Genomic DNA, 23,520 nt, shown 5'->3' on the forward strand with positions numbered 1-23,520 from the left:
AGGGGGGCATATTGCTGACTTTTTAGGAACTAGGCAGACCCAAAAATTAAAAATACAAGTGAAGCATGCATGGTCACCCTTAAGTGCACAGTGAATGAGGCATAAAAAAGAATGACTAAGTTCAGCATTTGCACCCTCACCCTCACATTTAGTCCCCAAAGTCCCCAGGGGACGTCAAATCCTGGTGAAAATAAACAAACAGTGCAGTTTTAGGCCTTAACATATGTAAATTTGAGTTCTGCACCATGCAAAAAAAGAAATAACTAAGTCCATCATTTGCCTCCACCCCAAGTCCTTAAAAGATTTAAATTTGAGTTCAGCACCATGCAAAACTGCTAATAAATAAACATACACAGAAAATCTTGGACAAATATGGTAAAATAGTCTCAAAAACGGAGTGTTTTTATTAGCCCTAACCTTGGGGTACACCCAAAAGTTATCGAAGTATAGGCAAACAAAATTATATAGAAATCAATTAGTTGTAACTTTTCAGAAAGTTTTATAAAAATCCAAAGCATCACTTTTTTTTTTTTTTTTAATAAGCACAAAAGTGTCAATTTTAGCCATTTTAACTCGAAAGGCACCCCTAGGGGGCAACCGAAGTTATCCCGGAAAATTTGTTCTGTTACTTTTTTATTCATATCATGTAAGATGTTTGTGCAAAATTTCAAAAATTCCAAGGCGTAGTTAGTGCGGATGGACGAACGGACAAGGGTGAATTTACAGGTTCTCTCTCCTTTTGTTGGGAGACCACAAAAAAAAACAAAAAAAAAACAATGGATGAATAAATACAAAAAAAAAACAAAAACAAACAATGGATGAATAAATATAAAAAAAAAAAAACAATGGATGAATAAATATAAAAAAAAAAAAACAATGGATGAATAAATATAAAAAAAAAACAATGGATGAATAAATATAAAAAAAAAAAACAATGGATGAATAAATATAAAAAAAAAAAACAATGGATGAATAAATATAAAAAAAAAAAAAAACAATGGATGAATAAATATAAAAAAACAAAACAATGGATGGATGAATAAATATAAAAAAAAAAACAATGGATGAATAAATATAAAAAAAAAAAAAACAATGGATGAATAAATATAAAAAACAAACAAACAATGGATGAATAAATATAAAAAAAAAAAACGAAAAAACAATGGATGAATAAATATAAAAAAAAAACAATGGATGAATAAATATAAAAAAAAACAAAACAATGGATGAATAAATATAAAAAAAAACAAAAAAAAAACAATGGATGAATGAATATTAAAAAAAAACAAAAAAAAACAATGGATGAATAAATAAAAAAAACAAAAAAACAATGGATGAATAAATATTAAAAAAAAACAAAAAAACAATGGATGAATAAATATAAAAAAAAAAAAAACAATGGATGAATAAATATAAAAAAAAAACAAAAAAAAAAAAACAATGGATGAATAAATATAAAAAAAAAAAAAAACAATGGATGAATAAATATAAAAAAAAAAGGGTAAGAGGCCATTTATATCCAGAGTCTGGATTAATGCAGAATTTTCTGTTAAAAATAATTTTGATAATTGTAGCCTGGTAGACCAACACAAAACCAACCTTAAAAAACTTGTTTTCTAGGTTTTCAGGTGTGCTGCAAACGAATATCGCTTTTAAAATTGGGATCAGCAACTAGTTTTCACAATACTGAAAAGATACTTTCCGCATGTTCATGGTCATTGTTGTACATGCAAGCATGCTTATATTTTTACCGCGCGCATGTACAACAATGGCCACTGCTTATAACCAAGAATTACATTGCTTAATATTGGGAAAACTGCTTATTTGTGGAACATTTAAATGCAATATTCGTTTTCTACATACCCGAAAACCTGTAAAGTCATCATTTTAAAGGAAAATATTAAGGTGGAAACCAAGTAAAATTTTACAAATATGGACAAATATGGCCGTCGTGTTATATTACTACATGAAACATGCAAAAAGTATCTTCTTAGTATCATGAAAACTATTTGTTAGCCTTAATTTTAAATGTGATATTCATTTTCAGCACACCTGAAAATCCCTAGAAAACAAGTTTTTTTTTTTAGGTAGTTTCTTGTTGTTGTCTACCAGGCCACAATTACCAAAATAACATTAGAAAAGCCTCTCAACTATCATTATTCGTTAATATTATTTAGTTAAATTAGAAATATGAAATTGGTGCATTTCTTATATAATCATATGCGAGGAGAAGGGGGTGGGATCCATCACAAATGTACTATTGCACTGGTTTATCAACTTATATTAATGCTGGGACGATTCCAATATTTTTCTGGATTCTGATACAATTATCGATTCCGTACTAAATTCCTGATTCCAATTCTTTATAAATCTCTAAATATTTAACTATACAAGTGTTATTTTGTCCCGATTACTGTAAAAACACAACTTTTAATGTGCACATGTATTTTTCAAATGTAAAAACACACTATGCTCCCCCCCTCGTAAAACTTTCACAAGAAACACTCGTCTAGCTGAAAACACTATCAATAATTCCCCCCCACTCTTTGTCTGTGCCTAAACCTAAATGTAGATTCCATGAACAAAGCTTCTTTCTTAGAACTGCACGCCTGTGGAACTGTTTTCCATTTTCCAGCTTTCCAGCTGACTACAATCTGATTGTCTTTAAATCCAACATAAACAAGTTCTTGATGAGCCATTCCACTTAAGTTAACAAATTTACCGAATTTCCATTACTAACGATTACTATGTTGTCCAATTGACTACTGTACACTCTTAACCCTTATCCTTGAGTGTTCTCTCTTTTTCCGATTCCAATACTCCAAAAAGTTCCAATTCCCGATTCAAAATTATTATCCCAACACCAATATATCGATTCCTATTATCCATCGATGTCTTCTTTATTGAAATTCCTATTACATTAATTTCCCGAAAATTGTCGGACAGCACTTTAGAACTAGCAAAAGTTGAGATAAGTATTACCAAATTAGAAATCGACATAAACTTAGCTAGAAAAACACCAATAGGCAACAACAAATTTTGAACGAGAAAAAATAGGGAACAACTTTGATATTACGATGGTAAGAATTAGCTTGTGTGTCTTTACATTCTAAAGGAAATGGACAGAAACGTACTGGGTATAAAAGGAGGTCTTTATAGGGACTCCACACTGTTTATGTTTACTCTGGTGATAAAAATTTAGAAAAAGCTGAACAGTTAGTAAAGCAACTGGCCTCAACGGCATTCCAGTCATAGTGTTCAAAAAGCTTCAACTCGAACTAGCTCCCATACTTACAAAGCTGTTCAAATGTTGCCTTAAGGAGAAATGCTTCCTAACACCCTGAAAAACTTCATTAGTCGTCTTCCTGAGATCAGTCATTTCCCTCTCAGTACAGATCAATTAGTCTCCTGTGTGTCATGAGTAAACAGAGAAGTGGTCAACCACCTCAGCAAAAATAACCAAGTCAGTGACATGCAATATGGTTTCCATTCTGAGAGATGTACTAATTGTTATATCACACAGAATTAATGAATCTCTCAACATGGGTTTCGTTTCTAGAGCAATAGCTCTTGACATATCAAAGGCTTTTGATAGAGTATGGCATAAAGGTCTACTTCACAAGATCATCAGCTATGAAATAGCTGGAAATGCCCTCTCAAGTATTAAATCCTTTCTCTCTAATAGGCTTATAAGAGTAGTCGTTTATGGGCAGAAATCAAAAGCTCATAGTATTAATGCTGGCATCCCTCAAGATTCCACCCAAGGACCAACTCTCTTTCTGATCTTCATCAAATGATCTCCAAAATCACATTCTTAGATCATTCGAAGACATTTATGCAGATGACACCACAATCTATGGCAACACTTTAAACGCCAGCAATAACCAAGATCTTTCTGATTCTCTCTTTTTTAATCTTGAGAATGTGGTGCAAATGGAGAAAAAAGGTTAATTTTAATGCATTAAAAACCAAGCTTCCCTCCTTTTATTAAAATTGTTCTGATTCACACTCTAATTGAAATGAATGGATCTCGTCTTGGGGGGAGCACCATGTTTTAACAAGCTTCTGAGTCTGACCTTCGCTCCTGATCTGAAATGAAATACATATATCAAATCTGTTGCCAAGATTGCTGGAAAAATGGTTGAATCACTCTACCACTCCAGTAGGTATCTCCCCGCTGATGTATCCTCTAACTGTATAAGAGTCAGGTACACCCTAAAATGGAGACATAATAGTTCTTAAAACAATATAATAGGAATAAATAACTGATCCGAACATTATAAAAACTCTACACAAACATCTTGGAAATAAGAAAAAAAAAAAAAAAAAAAAAAAGGTGTAAAAATTGTATATGGTTTAATCCGCCCTACAGTGTACACATTTAAAATAACTTACAAAAGGAATTCTACCAGATTCTTGATAAGAACTTCACTGCAGGTAGTAAGTAAATTCATAAACAGAAATGCAGTAAAATTATCCTTCTCAATATCAATTAACTTAGTGAAAAATATAATAAGTTCAAATAATGCAAAAATAGATAAAGAAATTAAGGAAGGTGGAACAGATATCAGCCAGAATACTGAATATGAACCGTCTTGTAAATGTAGATGTCCCTTGGAAGGCAAATGCCTTATTTCTATCATCTCATCGGCACAAATAGCTCTGATCTGTGTACAACATCTCAGAAATAAGAATAAGAAAAAAAAAGTGTAGAAATTGTATATGGTTTAATCCGCCCTACAGTGCATACATTCTAAATAACTTCCCAAAGGAATTCTTGATAAGAACTTCCCTACATGTAGTAAGGAGCATAAGTACTGTATACAGACATCTCGTAACTAAGATTAATAAGAAAAACAGACATAAAAATTGTATATGGATGTTCTAAATGTAGGTTTTAGAAAATATCATCTTCAATAATGTTCCAACATTTTGTATTTTGAAATAGCAGATTGTCAAATTGATTGATTGCAGTTACCTCCTATTCTGGAAATTTGTAAACTCTTCCCCATTAAAACTTGCAATAGAACTCTATAAATCGATAAACTCAAATTTTATTTATACTTGTAATTATTTTTCTACTGGATCATTTTTCATAATTTCTGGAATCAATACTAATTTCAGCATGACATGTAAGTACGTAATAATGTTTTGACCCGAAATGTGTTGGTTTAAAAGATCATCATTCTGTATAAGATTATAATAGACACAATTTCAAATAATTACCTAAAAAGCTCAAAATGTAAGGGACATAATTCATATTTTAACTTGAAGGTAAAAAGTATGAGTAATCTCCCTTACATAGAGCATTCTTCATTAATATTAGACATTTTTATTATTATTTGTACTCTCTAAAGATTTCTCACTAACAATAACCGATTTTGTTCCCTGGAGTCTGGATCTCCTAAGATTCCCAATACTCTCCAATGGTTTTTAGATAAATGGTGACTTATTACTATGCTAAAAAAATCTTTGCATTTTAATTAATCTCTTTACTTCTGTATTTTTATTAGAAGTTCTCACACAGGTTATCATCAGATGTTATTCAGTAGTGTTTCCTGGAGTCTGAGTGACAATCAGTCTCCCCAGATTTCTAGTACATCACCTCTTTTGATAACCTTTGCAAATAAATATACATTATCACAACAGCCACTTTCCATTGACTTCTTACTTGCAATGACCATTGGTTTTCACTGGAATTTAAGGTCCTAATCCTCTTCAAACTCATCCAGTCGCGATCTGATTAGTACTTTCTATCCTTGGTCTTTCCATCCTCCTTGACCCTTCATGACTATTTAGTGTAATATCAGTTGACACCAACATTACACTATTTCTTCTTATTATTATTAAAGTTAAACTAATATGAAATTCCTGATTCTCAGATATGGCTGATATCAAGATAAAATTAATAAATTTCAGGCCTTTTTCGTTATTGTAGTCAAATTCGAAAATTGAAATACTGAATTTCAAGTGTAACTAATGGTGTCTACTGTCATGTTGCAGTAATGAAAATATCCAAAAATTATGAAAAACGATAAGGTAGAAATTAAATTATTAAAAAAAAGTTTTAAGAAATTAGCAATTTTACCTCACATAATAAGTTCTTGTTTGTTTCCGTTGTGTTTACGTCACACGTCACAAAACAAACATGTCCGAAATCATTTTTTCGTTGAATAATGAAATGCATGATTTATGCAATATTCCAGAAATATTTAACTAATTATGACATGACAATTAGGTAGATAACATCGCTTATTGTTGAAATTGACAAAAAAAATGTAAATAGTTATTTTTCTTAATGAAACCTCAATTTTCCGGCTATTGAATTTCGTTACACTAACGAAGAAGAATCTAAATTCCACCATGAAATAAAGCAAAAATGGTCAGCCTTAAAATGGTTCATCTTTTTGTTTTCAGCATGTGATCAACAAAAAAAATGTGACAAAAAATGGCTGCCATGATATGTTGCATGGATTTTTAAACAGAAACAAAATAGTTTATAATAATTGGTTGAATGCATCACATTAATTAGACAGACTTAATAAAGGTTCACTTTTTAATAAAATTAAACTAATTATTATACACCAAAACATCAATTTCTTAATCTGTAATATCGCGCTCTCTCTCACATATATATATATTTTTTTGACAAGAGAGTCACTTATCAAGGCCTGAAGACCACTTAAGGATAAGGGTTAATAAGTGTAAGGTGGTTAGTGAGACAACAGTGTACTGATCAGTAGTGATGCAAATTGGATAGAATTTGATTATTTGAGGAGACGGCTTAAGAACTTGTTTACATTAGACTTGTTGTAGTCAGCTGGAAAGCATGTCTGTGGTACAGTTCCACAGGCGGGGAGTTCTCAGAAAGAAAGTTTGTTGATGGAATTTGTGTTTAAGTTTAGACACAGATAGAGAGTGGGAAAAATTGTTGATAGTTGTTGTAGATAGACAAGTGTTTGTTGGGAATGTTTTGCAGAGGTAGGGAATAGATTGAAGCTCATTTGAGCATTTGCCATGAAAATAATAGAACACACACACACACACACATATATATTTTGTTTACAGAAAGTTTTAGATTGGATAAATCATTGCTACCGTCGATTTCAAACCTGATAATTAGGGATAGTTTTAGATACCCATATCAAGCTCTCTTCAGCCAATACTCATGAGATGAGTATTGGCTGGAGAGAGCTTGATAAGGATTTCTAAAACGGTACCTAATTATCGAGTTTGAAACCGACGGTACCAATGATTTATCCAGTCTAAAACTTTATGAAAAACAAAATATAAATAATGCGGTCTTATTTTTGGATTTTCCTTATAACTGAGCACTCTGCTGGATTTCTTTTTCAAAACAAAACTAATATATATATATATATATATATATATATATATATATATATATATATATATATAAAAATGATGATTGCCACTTCTTTACAAGATTACAATGTCCGATTGTGGGCATATGCAAATGGTGCAACACACAAGTCTACTGGTTTTCATTTGTACAAAGTTGTTCTGTACGGGTGGGGTCTTGTAGGGATATCTGTGCACATAGATAGTCATGCTGTGTGCTTGTACGACACACAGAGCATGCTTCACTCATACAAAACATGGTGTCAGTGACAAGCTGAAACAAGATAACTGACAGACAATGTAGAATGCAGAGTTTAAAATCAAAGTTTCCATTTTCTATATGGACTAGCCTGGGTGCCTGGCATTGCCCGGGTGTTTGGAGGTGTGTGTGGAGAAAAAAAAAAAAAAAAGTGGTAGTAGGCAGGCAGGCTTGAACCTGTACCGCGAAGGAGGAAAAGAACGTGAAAAAAAAGTGACGTCTTTGCTGTTGCATCCATCGCTAAACCGGAAGTGGCGAAGGTTTAAATTAAGGCTAGTCAATCAAAAAGAGGCGATGACTTTTGCAAAATATTGGCGAAAAAAAGCGCCCCCCTCCTTGTAGAAAAGTGGCCAGTCGAAGGTGAAGGAATTAATGTTTTGGGCCAATTTTTCGACATTTTTGTCCAAAGAGTCAAGCTTCAAAACAATATTCATCTTGTGAAAATCTGTCACCTCTGTCGAAAGTTTTAGGCAGACATACATACATACATACATACATTTAAACAGGCAAGTGAGATTTATATTCTAGATAATTTAATTAAATCAACGAGTTCAGCTTGCTAAGTGGAGTAGTATGCCGCGTGGGTACTGTACCAGGTCCCAGCTGATGAAAGAAAGTTTTCGCTTCAATTTTTAGGTACAAGTTGAACTATGAAGAGAGGGTCCTTTGAGATAGCGGATAAAGTTTGAAAGAGATTTAAATATAAATAAAATATAACATTTCCATTATTGTGGATAAAGCATCAGTACAAAGTAAACGTTCTTTGATGCAATTGTGTGTGTGTGTGTGTGTGTGTGTGTTTTAATACATTTGTATGTACAAGATTCAGTCTCATACAGTGTTTTACGTTGCGAGTGAAACAATTGCATTTGCGAGTGATTTTTTAAAGTAGCAACTAGAAATAATAAAACGCTTATCTTTTGGCGATTGAGTTTTTTTGTTATTTTTTTTACCAAAAATCTTCCAAAGCTCATTAGTGAGTGTAAAATGCGTTTTCAACAGTTTTTTTTTTTTTTTTTTTTTTTTTTAAATAAAACGAGCAAAGTAAAATTACTTAAGTAATAAAAGGTTTGAAAGAACAATATGCTTTTCTTTTTTTAAACAAAGGCGGAGAAATTTGAATTCAATATAAGCACATAAAATAACATAACTTACCATAAAATTCAGTGCACATTTAGAATTACACTCATTTACAAAAGAAAAATACAGAAAAATCTTTATGATGTATGTACTGGTCACGGAAGTACCCCCCCACCCCGCTGCTACAACTTGATCACATGAGATCGTACTTCCCTCTCCCTTCAACCCCACCTCACCCACACTCCCTTCCTTCAACCCCACCTCACCCACACTCTTCCTTCACCACACCTCTCTCCAAAAACCCCTGCTGCTCACATTCACAAAGTATACACCTCACTTTCTTCCAAAGCGGAAACCACACCCGAATATCTTATAAAAAACGAATGTAATCTTGACTCTTTTCGATACTACTTTTTTTGGTCTGAAGTGGTCTCCTTGAATTAGGATTCCACTGATACATGTATTCACATATCTAACTAATAATGTTTACACAATAAACAGACCATATATATATATATATATATATATATATATATATATATATATATATATATATATATATATATATACACACACACACACACATATATACAGGGTGACCCCCCCCAAAAAAAACGGGCCCCAACTCTAATTAGGCCTTGTTTCTTAGTGTTTTGTCCGAATGAAATGAAACTTTGGTCATAACTTGTTTATTATATTCAAAACATCAGATCAAAACACTAGGGTCTTTGGCCTTTTTTTTTTCCGATGACTGTAAAATGCTCAGAAAAACAATTGAATGTCCTCTGGGTTTTTTTTTGGTCACCCTGTATATATATATATATATATATATATATATATATACTAGCAGTTCAGCCCAGTTTTGCTCAGGCCCTATATACTGTTCATAACTTTATGTGTATATATATATATATATATATATTAAAAAGTTTGACTCATGTCCAGGTAACCTACATCTAAAATTTCAAGTGTTTAGACCCAAAATTGGCAGAAGAGTTTGATAGAATCTGCAACGGTCAACTATTTCAACATTGACCTCTTGGCAGCCAAATTTTCACCCAAAAACTGATTAAAAAGCTTGCTGCATGTCTGAATACACTTTATGTAAAATTTCAAATGTTTAGACCAAAGATTGGCCGAATAGTTTGCTACAGATCACAAAGATGAAATCCTTTGATCTTTGACTCCTTGGCAGCTAAATTTTCGGCCATAAACCGATTCAAAAGCTTGTCCTGTGTTTGAATCCACTTTATGTAAAATTGCAAATGTTAGGACCAAAAATTGGTTGAAGTAATTTATTAGAAACAGCAGAGGTCAATTTTTTTTTAACTTTGATCCTAATTTTAACCCCTTAATATTTATTGTTTGGGCTCAAATCAAATTAAAAAGTTTGATCCATGTTCAAAAACCTACATCTAAAATTTCAAGTGTTTAGACCCAAAATTGGTGGAGGAGTTTGGTAGAGTTTTCAAAGGTCAAATCGTTGAAATTTTACCCTTTGACAGCCGATTAAAAAGATTTCCCCCAAATTTGACACAGTAGTTTGGTAGGGAAATGTACACAGACTCATACACACACACACAGACAATTTCACTTTTATAGATATATACATATATATATATATAATGAATAAATGACAAAAGTCTATATTCCAAATTTCATGATGTTGACCATCTTACAATTTATTCCTTTAATTCAGTTAACATTTACAATTCTTGACAGTATCTGTTTCGTAACACAAAATCATACACTCATTATTATATCAATCAGTGAATCTATTTTGCCCTTAACTCATCAGAAGAAATAGCAACAATCAATCCACCAAAAGGAAATAAAATGCATTTGGACATGATTAAAAAATCCAAAAATTGGAAGAGAAGCTGCAAATACCTTATAATTTGCTGCATTACGGCCAAAAAAAAGTTCCCGCCGTTTCATAAAAAATGTTGTTTCTACGAGGGGCATGCAATAAGTAATGCCCCTGACCCACTTCCCATAGCAATAGAGCAACGAAACTTGGCACAGTTATTAGTCTTTGTCTGCATAGGAACCACCCAGAGTTATGCATTTCTCCCATTGTTTGATGCAGCTCTGAAGACTGTTTTTGTAGAATACCCCAGGTTGGTCCTCCAACCAAAACGTGACTTCAGAAATCAAGGCTGCATCATCTGGGAAACGCTTCCCTTTCAAAAACAACTTCATGGCTGGGAAGAGGTGAAAGTCAGAGGGTGCAAAGTCAGGAGCGTAGGGAGGGTGGGCAAGGATTTCATAACCACACACCCGTGCTTCTGATCTGGCGACATGCAAGTTGTGGACTGGAGCGTTGTCCTGCAGGAGGAGGGTACCTTTGCTGATCTTGCCTCGCCTCTTGATTTTGATAACTTCCCTTAATTTCCTCAAAAATGAAGCATTATAGGCTCTTGTAATTGTGGTACATTTGCCAGGAAATCTGTCATCACTACTCAGTCCTGGTCCCAGAAGACTGTGAGCATGACCTTGCCAGCGGAGGGCTGCACCCTTGCCTTCTTTGGAGGTGATGAGTCCAAATGCTTCCACTGCATTGACTGGGCTTTGGTCTCTGGATCATAGTGATGGACCCAGGTTTCATCCTGTGTAATCAGTCTTTAGAAAAACTGACTCATCTTCTTGGCACATCTCCAAATTTATCCTCGAGCACTCAACGCGTTCTCGCTTCTGGAATGGTGTGAGCAACCTGGGAATCCATCTGGCAGGCACCTTATGCATATGCAAATGGTCATTAATGATAGTTTCCACAGACCCTGTACTAATCTTGACATCTTGGGCTATTTGTTGAATAGTAATGCACCGATCTTCCAAAATGGCAGCCTCAACTTGATGGACAGATGCCTTATCAATGGCAGAAGGGGAGGGGGGCGACCAGGTCTGGGAGCTGTTTCCACAGACTTCCGGCCATGTTTGAATTCATAATGCCAGCGTTTTACAAGGTCATATGATGGAGCATTATCACTACGTTTCTTTCATTTCATCAAAAGTCTCCTGTGGTGTGCGTCCTTTCAAATACAAAAACTGAATCACTGCTTGACATTCAACAGGCACCATTTCATACCTGACTCGGTTCAAATAACTGTAAAACAGAAACAACAATTAGTTCAGAGCTGTAATTTGCCACATAACCCGTAGAGATATAAATCATTGCACATGCAAAATTTCAGCTAGATCAGACAACTGGAAGTGGGTCAGGGGCATTACTTATTGCACATCCCTCGGAAAACAAGTTTTGATATTTGGCAAAGTGTTATATATCATTAGTAAGCACATATTCTGTTCTACACGATAATGGTCATCGTTTTTTGCTCATATAATTATAATTTAAAGAGATTAACTAAAACCCAAAGATCTTTTCTTTTTAGCATAGTAATAAGTAGGGCTATGACAACAGCATATTCTTTTCATTGTTTTGACTCTTGAATGTATATCTGACACAGTTAATCGACAGAACCACATCACTCTGTATAATATAATATGCATATAAGATCTCAATGGATACACACTCGAGAGTCAAAATAATGAAAAGAATATGCTGTATCCTAGCTCTAGTAATAAGTCACCACTTATTAAGACTAAAAACCATTGGAGAGTACTGGAAATCTTAGGAGACCCAGACTCCAGGGAACAAAACCGATTATTGTTAGTGAGCAATCTTTGTGGAGAGTACAAAAAAATAATAAAAATATATAGATGAAAAAAGAATACTCAAAATGTTTTTACCTTCAAGTTGAAATATGAATTATCTCCCTTACATTTTGAGCTTTTTAGATTATTTAAAATTGTCTCGATTGTAATCTTTGTGTTTATACAGATTGGTAATCTTTTAAACCAACACATTTCAAGCGAAAACATTATTACGTACTTACATGTCATGTCGAAATTAATATAAATTCCAGAAATTATGAAAAAAATGATCCAGCGAACACCCGCGCAACGCCGGGCACCCAGGCTAGTATAGATATATATATATTTAAATATTAATTAATCTCTGTATCTGAGAGTCGATTTCTTTTAATTCTCTTTTTTTTCCATGCTTGGTGTTGAATGTGGCTGTATTTTGATGTGAACTCCGTTTTTAGTCAATTGAATTTAGAGTACAAATTTGACCAGTCCTGCTTTTTATTTCTACATCCAATGTCTGAATACTCGCATTATATATATATATATATATATATATATATATATATTGCTTGATTGATTGTGAGTTTGAGTACATATTTTTGATTAACCTGCTTTCCCTCTGGAGTAATATCAATAACTTTTTCTTAGATTTTTTATACTGAATTCTCTCAGCTTTTCGATGTGTCCCTTCTGAGAGATATTCTGCTCCAATTTTTTGCATCAATCTGCATAACAACCCTGACTTGAGGGAGACTTTACCAGCTCTTGGAACTGTTCTGTCAATCCTCCTGTTTTGGGAATTCTTGCTGGGATTTTAATCTCAACTCTCATTAACTTTCAGGATTTTATCAGGATTTAACTCTCAACCCGTTTTAACTTTTTGGATTCTTAGATTTTGAAACAGTCAACATTTTCTTTCTCTCCGAAATCCTATTCTAAAGATTTTCTTAGATTTTTATAAAATTTTGAACATCTTAAGAACTTTGCCGTGGATTTCTATCATTCATTTTTGATTCTTTTAATTTATCTTGACTTCTTATTATATGTATAATTTTCTTCTGTATAATTCCATATCTTCTATTTGCTTTTTCTACCCTAGCTTTCTTTATTTTTCCCCTTCTTCACTGTCCTTTCCTTCTTGCTTTTATTGTTTACTGTTATGGATACCCAGCATTGCCTGGGTGTATGTCGGTGTGTATGGAGGAAAAAAACCTGGCAAGCTTGAACTCGAACAGCGAAGGAGGAAAAAAATGTGAAAAAAAAAAAGGAAAAAAAAGTGTTAGTAGGCAGTTAGGCTTGAACCCGAAGCCTTGAGGTGAAATCAGAAAAAAAAGTGAAAGAAAATATGACATCTTACTGATACGCTAAGAGGGCAGTAAACGATTAATAAACGAACGTCTGGTTTTCTAGGTCAAACATCACGCCATAGAGAAATGAAATCACTCAGAGCCAGTTAAGCTTTACGCTTTCTGTGTATTTGTTTGTTTTCCCAAAATAATAAAATAAAAAGGGGAGTGTCCAAATGAATAGCAATTGTTTGATATGAAGAGTTTTTCACACAGTGATCAAAGATAATTGCTTTCTGGACATCCCTAGCAGGAAAGCCAAGGAACTGACTTTGTTTCAATTAAAAGTCGCTCAAATAAAAGATAGACACAACCTCCTTTCGTAAATCGGAGATATTATAATTCTGGCTTCAAGCCCCAAGATGTTGGGGAAAACCAGCTCGACATAAAAAGGGGAGTGTCCAAATGAATAGCAATTGTCTGATATAAGGGGTTTCCCCCCAGATTGATTAAAGCTGATTGCTTAATGGACGTGCTAGCACAAAAGGCTGAGAACATCGCTTTCAATTTTTAGTTTCGCTTTTTTATACGAAAAACACGAAGAAACATGCTAGAAGATAGAATAACGGAAATTTCATAGCATAAAAGTCGCTCAAATAAAAGATAGCCACGACCTCCTTTCGTATATCGGACATGTTATAATCTAGGGAGTATATAAAAAGATGTAAGAAATGGCTCCCCCCCCCCCGAAAAAGCTTTTGCTGGACATACAAAAAAAGTACACACACAAACACACATTTTCACTTTTATATAATAGACTAGCATGGATACCCAGCATTGCCTGGGTTGGCATAAAGTTTGGTTATGATACACTTGCTATATTAAGGATATTGACCACTTTCATCGATACCCCCACAACAATTTCAAAAATAAAAGAATGGATAAAAACACGAAAATGTAATCGCCCCAAAAAAGAAGTATGTGACAACTGCTCCACTAGATATTTCGGCAGAAGGGATACAAAGAGAAGAAGCTATTCTCCGGATATTGAACACTTTTTGTTGCCCATTTGTTGGACACCCCCCCCACTCCTAAAAAAAATTAATCAAGACAACTTTTCTTTCAATTCAAAATAGCAGTGAGTGCCCATGCGACCGAAAAAAAAAAAATGAGCCACGGCAGCCGGGCTCAAACATGCAACATGAAAGTGGAAAAGGGAAAAAGTTACAGGCAAACGTGTTTGCCCACACACCACAACTGCTTATGACGTTGAAAAATAAGATTTTTAAACATAATTTTAGTTAATTATGCGCATGTGACTTGCGAAAAGAGCAACGTGAAAAATGACCCCCCCCCCTTCCAAAAAGTGGTCCAGTTGATTGTCAGAAACTTTTTTTCTAATTTTCACATATTATACATCCGGGGCATTGCTTATTCAGATAATACTCGTTCCAAACTGGTCAGATGTGGCTGACAAAAGTTTATAGTAGACATACAAACACACATACACAAACACACACACAAACAACTTTCCTTCAGATTCTTTTTTAATGATCCATTATTTCTTAGTGCTTCCTGTTTTCTTTTTACTATTACTCATTCTATTTTTTATTTTTTCGCTTTTTGTTTTATATTTATTATTTTTTACTTTAATTCTTATTTTATATTTTTTAATGTTACAATTTTTCTCTTTCCGATTCACATGCTTAATTCCCTTTTTCCAGTTATATAATAATTAGTGTTCGGACCATTAATCAGAATTGGGAATCGGAAAAAAATCGGAAGATTTGGGGGTATTGGAATCGGAAAAATTGATGCCTATTTTCCGATGACAAAACGATTATTTTAATTGCCTTTTTTATTTGATTTTGTTCAAACCAAAATCTTCCATTGCTGGCAATAATGATAAAATAATAAATATTTATTGATTTTAAAATACCAGTAAAGTTAAAATCGATAGATCATCCTCCACAAGTGTATTTTAACGTTTAGGAAAATATCTGCATATTTAACATGTGTTTTTACGAAAATCGGGGGAAATAACAATCTTAAAGTTAAATAATTAGAGATTTATAAAGAATTGGAATCGGTAATTCTATCAGAATCGAAAATTTAGCATGGAATCGGTAATTGTATTGGAATTGGGAAAAATATTGGAATCGTCCCATCACTAATAATAATGTTTGTTATTCTTGTATTTAATACATCTTAATATATATTTGCTTCATTTTCAATCTAAATGTTCTTAATCCAGCTTTTATCTATATTGTATACTAGCGGAGATGCCCAGCGTTGCCCGGGTATTTAGGCGGTGTAGTAAAGAGCCCCGGGGGTGGGAGTAAGTAAAAGTAGCGGGGGTGCCTAGGTTTGTGTAGGTGGTGTAATAAGGAACCTCGGGAGGAGGAGGTGTAAAAAAAGTGGTAGTAGCAGGGCAGGGGGAATCAAAACAGCAGAAGGCAGAGGTGTTAAAAAAAAAAAAAAAAAAAAAAAGTGGCAGTAAACAGGCAGGTTCGATCCCGTAGCGCGAAAGAGAAAAAAAAAAAACCTGATGTCTTAGTCGATGTCTTCATGGTGCGACTGGAAGTCACGAACGTCAGAATTAAGCATAGTCAATTGAAAAGGAAACGATGACTTGCTAAAATGGCGATACAAAAATCGACCCCACCTTGTAAAAAATAATGTTTCGGGCCAATTTTTCGATATTTGTCGTCTGAAGCTTTGGGGTTTCAAACGATACGGGTTTGGTTGCCTCTGTCAAAAGTTTTTGTGAGACATACAACCACACACACATTTTACTCTTTATGTATATAGATTTGTTATAATTCTAGCCCTTCTCTTCTGATGAGAAGCATTTAGCTTCAAAATGCCATAGCCTAAAGAGGTTTTTCTCTTATTCTTTCCTTATTGATCTGATGATATAATAAAGTTATATGTAACTTTTATTCCTCATCTTTCATTTTATATATGCATGTGTGTGTGTGTGTGTGTGCGTGCATCATTCATAGATAGACTGTTTCATTGTATCATACCTTCATTTAACAAGTTAACAAGTTTTCAGGAATGAGACTGAATAGATCGAAACAGTGTGTTATGATCCACTGCACTAAAGGCAGGGAATTCTTACTGGGTATCTATAATATAAATCTCACCTGTCTGTTTTAATGTATGTATGTATGTATGTCTGCCTAAAATTTTTGACAGAGGCAACGGATTTTCACAAGATCGATATCGTTTTAAAGCTCGACTCTTCTAACGACACATATCGAAAAATTGGCTAAAAACATTAATTCCTTCACTCTAAAACTGGGCACTTTTCTACAGGGAGGAGTCACTTTTTTTTCGCCGATATTTTCAAAAGTCATCCTCTCTTTTCGACTGACTAGCCTTAATTTAAACCTTCGCCACTTCTGGTTTGGAGATGGACGCAACGGCAAAGACATCTTGTTTATTTTCATGTTCTTTTCATCCTTCGTGGTACGGGTTTGAGCCTTCCCGCCTACTACCACTTTTTTTGGGGGGGGGCTCAACACACACCTCCGGGCAACCAGGCTAGTAAATAATATAAACTACAGAAGAGTGCTCTATTCATTTTTATGATGATCTTTCATATTTTTTATTTATTCTTGGAAGTGAAGCTGCTTGTGAGCTTAAATTCATTTTTCTACTGTCTCTCCCCTCTCTCTCTCCCTCCTCCTTTTTTTTCTTACATAGGAGTCACTACTTATCAAGGCCCGGAAGCCACTCAAGGATAAGGGTTAATGAATGTACAGTAGTCAATGGGACAATATCGTTAATAGTAGAAATTTGGTAAATTGGATTACTTAATGGGACGTCTCATCAAAAATTTGTTTACGTTGGACTTGAAGACAACCAAATTGTAGTCAGATGGAAAGCAGGCAAACAGAACAGAGTCCCACAGGCGTGCAGTTCTAAGAAAGAAGCTTTGTTCATGCAATCTAGGTTTAGGCATGGATAAAGAGTGGGGGGAAATTATTGATAGTGTTTTCAACTAGACAAGTGTTTTTTGTGAAAGTTTAGTGAGAGGGACCATAGATTGGAGTTCAGACGAGCACTTACCATAAAGCAGAGACAGGCTTTCAATGTCTCTTCTGTGAGAAAAAGGTTGCAGGGAAGAGAAAAGGGCATCTCCCACTAGGTTACAAAGCTTATTTTGAACTCTGTAAGGCAGGATAAGTTTTTCTAACAGCTCCTGCCCAGATGTGACAACAGTACTCCATCCTTAAATGTACCTGGCTCTTATATAGGTAGAGAATTGCATCAGCAATGAGATATCTACTGGAGCAGTAGAAGGATTCCACCATTTTTCTAGTGACCTTGGAAACGAATTACTGTATAAAAGCATACCCTTTCTAGACAGGCTTTTCACTCATGAATAAGCTTGAGGCGATATATTGATTCTTCATGCTTAGCCAGTTTTATTTTTACGCGCATATACACACATTCTCCCTCTTACATTCCAGTTTTAATATCCCTTTACGTTTTTGACCTTCTGGTAATCCTTTTTTTTTTTTTTTTTTTATTATTAATCTTTATTTTAGTGTTATTGAAGCACTTGTAAAAGGAGTACTATCTTTTGATCAGAGACTCTTTTTATCTAATGTAATGTAATCCATCTAAGAGATTGGTGCACCAGCCCAGATATGACAAAAAGACTTTGTATTATTTTGATTCTTTGGACTACTGTTCTCATCTTGAGTGTTATTTTCACAACGCTTCGGTCGATGTAACCTCCGACCTTCTTTGGGTGTATCTTATTGAACTCAGAAATTAAAACGGAGTTTTTTTATTTTTTTTTTATTTTTTTTAAAGCAACACATAAGTAGTTTTTTTTAAAGCCATGTTTTTGGAAAAAAATAAAAATAAAACTTACAGAAAAAAATCTTTTAAAAAGATTTTTTAAAAAATGTTCACCCAAAACATATCTCCCGCCTCCAACTTTCTGAAAACTCGTTTCGTTTCACCCAACTTGATTTAATTAAGCTTCTGCCGGGAACAAATTGAATGATATTTTGCAGCTTGTGTGAATATTTCTATGTAAGTCACGGGTGGGAGATTTTCCATTTAATACAAATCAATTCTTTCCGAAAATAATTTCTAATCCATATTCAGAGAGCGTTCCGCACAAACGAAGAATTGATTTCAAAAGGCATCATTCGTAAACCACTTTTTCATACTGCAACAAAATTGTATCTATTTTTATACTTGGTTGCTGGTTTGTCTGTTAAAGCATTTCAACAATCGTTGCGTTTCTTTTATGTCAGAGTCGTATTTCTCTAATCAGACAATTTTTTTTTTCTTGGGAGACCACTTATCAAGGCCCGATGGCCACTCAAGAATAAGGGCTAATGAATTTAGTGTGGTAGTTTAGTAATCACTTATGGTGTAAATTGGGTAAAATTTGATTATTTATGAGGACGGCTTAACAGGAACTTGTTTACATTAGATTTGAAGACCACCATGTTGTATTCAATCAGGAAGCATGCCAGCAAAACAGTATTCCAAGAGCGGGTAGTTCTGGGAAAGAAACTTTGTTATGGAATCTGCGTTTACATTTAGGCATAGAAAGCGAGTGGGGAAAATCATATATAGTGGTTGTAGCTACGAATCAAACAATAGTTTTTACCAACAAGTTTTTCCCTCGATGTACTTTAATAACACAAAATAAATGTTAAAATATCACTCATTGAAGAAAAAAAAAAAAAATTGCTTTAACTGCCCTAATTAGTTATAATAATTAACCAAACAAACCACTTCTCTCTCTCATCTGTGTATTTCTCTTGTCCACTTTTATTACCGTACTTTAGGGTAATTCCGCCAAGTACGGGATAATTGTGCCAACTAGCTAAAAGTGCTCTTTTGGCAACCACGCATATAAAGAGCACTTTTTTTTAGTTGCTGCAATTACCATAAAGTATGGTATATTAATTCAACCATTCTAATCTCTCTCTATATATAAAACAGTAGATGCATGTTTATATGTATGTCTGTCTGTGTGAAAATATTTAACTAATAAACTCTTAAACTACTGGTGACACAACACTAAAATTAACAGGAAATAGTAATCATACACCAAGGATGGTTTATAACGAGTAAAATCTTTGTTTGACTAATGCGTACAGACATATCGGCAAGTTGAAATACAAAATGTTCATTTCAACTTGCCGACATATTTTTATTACTTTTGCTCATGTGCAAATTCATTCATAATCTGAAGTGGTTTAATTTTAAATCTTTCTTATCTGTTGATAGCTCAAATGGTAGGGAACGTGGCTGGAGCATTAAATGTTTTGGTTTCGATTCTAGCTGATGGCACCCAAGTAATTTTTTTTTAACTTTTGGAATCAGTATTATATATTCGGTACAATATAATATTCAATAGAGAATTGGCTCTGTAATAATAAATACGAAATCTGCATGAATTAAAATATATTTAAGCGTATTTTACGACCACGTAAGGCCGAGCGACCCCCCCCCACTCCGCTAGTAATTAATATTTATTAATGCATTGATGTGAGCATTTAAAGAAAGAATGAGTTTTTTTTTTTTTTTACAAAGTTGCCATTTAATTTACTGCAAATGAGAAAACGAGTACATACTGGAAAGAACTTGAATGCCTACTAAACAATATCCTCGAGTGTCTAAGGTCTCTCTGTACAGTAGTTTGTCAAGACAACCTGACGTGAAGATATTTTTTCCTACAAATAAACTGATTAAATATTCAAAAACGCTGGAAAAATGGTGGGATCCTTCTATCACTCCAGTAGATATCTGCTGATGCAATTCTCTACCTAAGAACCAGATACGTCCAAGGATGGAGTACTGTTGCCACATCTGGGCAGGAATTACTAGGAAGACTTATCCTGCCTTGACAGAGTTCAGAATAGACTTTGTAGCCTAGTGGGGGGTGCCCTTGTCTCTGTTTTTGGCAAGTGCTCGTCTGAGCTCCAATCTATGGTTCCCCTCACCAAACATTCACGAGAAACACTCTTTTGGCTGTAAACACTATCAATAATTTCCCCCACTCTTTATCTGTGCCTAAACCTAAATGTAGATTCCATGAACAAAGCTTCTTAGAAATGCACACCTGTGAAACTCTCTTCCGTTTACCTGCTTCCCAGCTGACTACAATATGGCCGTCTTCAAGTCCAATGTAAACAAGTTCTTGATGAGCCGTTCTCCTTAAGTAATCCAATTTACCAAATTTACAATTCTAACGATTACTATGATATTGTCCTTTTGACCAATGTACACTCTTTACCCTCCAGTGGCCTCTGGGCCTTGATAAGTGGTGATTTCTTTGTAAAAAAAAAAAAAAAAAAAAAAAAAATCACAGTATTCGAGGCGTAAATAAGATCTTGTTATGGTTAAAAAATGTTTGAACGCAGAAACTAATCCACATAGAAACTAGAACCGAAGTAAAACAAAAAATGTAGAACACCACAAGGAGCCAAGAAAACTAAAATTACAAAATTATAAATTAACTATCCTACCCCCCCCTCAAGTGTAATGTTTGTATGGAGAAGGGTCAAGGAGGACGGAAAGACCAGGGAGAAAAAGCACTAACCAGACCTCCACTGGCTGAATGTGAAGAGGATTGGGACCTTGAAGAGGCTTAATGCCACCCAGCGAAAAGTCAATGGCGAGTGGCTGTTGCGATAATGCAAATTCATTTGCAAAGGTTATAGAAAAAGATGGAGAGTACTATAAATCTGGGGAAACTTCTTGTCATTCAGACTCCAGGGAACACTACTGGTTGTAGTCAGTGAGTAATCTCTAATGATGACCTGTGCGAGAACTCCTATAATAATAAGTGTAATGATGATGTAGAAGTTTAACTTTTTCTTTTGAATCACTACCACTAGGTACAGGGTGGAACGATAAAATTGTCACCCTAGAAAAAACAACATGATTCCATTTCCGTTTGATGGAAAACAATTTTCCTTTTTGTTGCAGACCATCTACTAGTTGGCCAGTTGTGTACAAGAGGGATAGGAGTCTGCTATCATGTCTGAAAATGACACAATGTTTAACGAGCGAGATCGGAGATGCGCCACTGTACATCTCATGCTCTCTACTGATCGAAGTTATGGCAACAGGACCATTGCCAGCACCCTCAAAATGCAAATCTGGACGGTTTAATGCTTGAGGGCACAGGTCAACAAAGTTTCCAGCCACGGTTATGGTCTTTGGTATAGTTTCAAGTCAGGGTCATATAATGGCACTTCATGTCTTCGAAGTCGGCTTGTCCTAAAAGTTGAAAGTAAATAACAAATTGTACCTAGAGGTACTGAAGAGTATGGCAATCAGACCCGGATGTGGCAGCAGGACTCAGCGCCAGCCTACAAGTCTAAAGAGACTCAAGTTTGGTTTCAGAAGGAGCGCTATGACTTTGTACTCATCTCTCACTGGGCCCTCCTCCTCCCCCGACCTGAAACTGCTGGACTACTTTGTTTGGTCATACGTCAAAACCGCTGAGTATTCATCAAGCTCCTGTATTATGGACTAAGTCACTGCGGGGAGGCGTGTGAAGCTCACTCCCGGTACACTGTGGTGTGCATCCTTAACTAGAGCAGGCAATCAATAGATCTGGATAAAAAAATAGGGCAATTGCACCAATTTTGATGATAAAAGTACGGGAGAGTGGAACATTTGGTGACCTTCATTCAATCCCGGACAACGTTGGGTTTCTCTGGTAGTTGTATATTAAAAGAATGCATTTGATGTAAACGATAAATAGACAGACAGAGAGAACTGAGAAAACAAAGGAAAAAGTTGAAGAGACTGATAGCGAGCAGAATGATTGAAGAAATGGATTTATGTTAATGAGATAAAGACAGTGCAAAACAATCTCACAATTAATGGTCGAACGAAAAGTTATTCTCAAACGTTAAATAAGCAGAAAACATTATTTTTTTTTTTTTTACAATCAAAAGTTAACTGCATGAGGCCCCTTCAATAAATTTCCAAACTTTTTTTTTTTTTGTATAGGCATTTAAAATTTAGTATGTTATTGACATACATCTTATAAGATGACTGACCAATTTTTGTGATTTCAAGCTAAAATGAACAGCTACAACAGGAAGTAGAATACACCCTACTAAAGCCTGATTGTCACAGCTGATTGTCACAGCTTGTGAGTTTCAAAAATGCAATCTGGACGTGAGGACGCTTTAGAAGAACGACACACAATAATATTCTGTTTTAAACTTGGGAAAAATGCCACAGAAATGTATGGAATGCTTCAGACTGCTTTTGGACAATCTTGCATGAATCGAGCATGAGTTTTAATGTGACATAAGGGATTTAAGGAAGGCAGAGAATCTGTGAGGAGTGATGAAGTGTGGAAAGAGTAAGAAAGTCAGAACACCAGAGTTGTTTTGCTAAATAAAGAATTTCATAGATAAGGACCGTTGTGTGTCTATGGAGACATTAAGTGCACAGTTTGCTGTCAGTGTGGGAACTGAAGACACAATTATTTGTGAAGAACTGAAGATGGAGAATATTTGTGTGAAATTTGTCAGAGAAGATCAGAAAGAAAGATGTTGTCATGGCAACAGAGAGATGGTCGAACTTATCAAATAAGATCCCCCAGTTCTTGATGCTTTGGTGACTTGCGATGATGGGGGGGGGGGATCTACTGCTATGACCCAAAAATCAAGATAAAGTTCACAGTGGAAGCATGTTGGTTATCTCAGACCCAAGACGGCTAGGTAGAGCAAATCCAGCCAGAAAATTATGATCCTTTTATTTGACAGCACAGGCATGCACTGGAATCCCACTGGACAAACAGTCGACAAGGAATACTATGTTGAAGTTTTAAGGGAATTCAGGAGGAGATTCTGTTGGAAGAAGCCAGCACTC

General features: G+C 34.7%; 1 protein-coding gene across 6 annotated transcripts in view; it reads right to left on the bottom strand.

Annotated features, from left to right (window-relative positions):
- Positions 1-23,520, bottom strand: part of LOC145296895 (cytochrome b5 reductase 4-like) — a 162,049-nt gene that overhangs the window by 94,591 nt on the left and 43,938 nt on the right. The window contains exon 1 of one of the 6 annotated variants that reach the window (XM_080143053.1): positions 8,777-8,900. The exons of 4 other annotated variants lie outside the window; for them this stretch is intronic. The gene's annotated coding sequence lies outside the window, so the exon portion shown is untranslated. Of the gene's footprint in view, positions 1-8,776; positions 8,901-23,520 lie in introns of those variants that run through there. One more of the 6 variants, XM_080143051.1, reaches the window with a different exon arrangement.

The sequence above is a fragment of the Euprymna scolopes genome, chromosome 17 (assembly GCF_053919585.1).
Source record: "Euprymna scolopes isolate OS-2025 chromosome 17, ASM5391958v1, whole genome shotgun sequence".
Lineage (NCBI taxonomy): Eukaryota > Metazoa > Mollusca > Cephalopoda > Sepiida > Sepiolidae > Euprymna > Euprymna scolopes.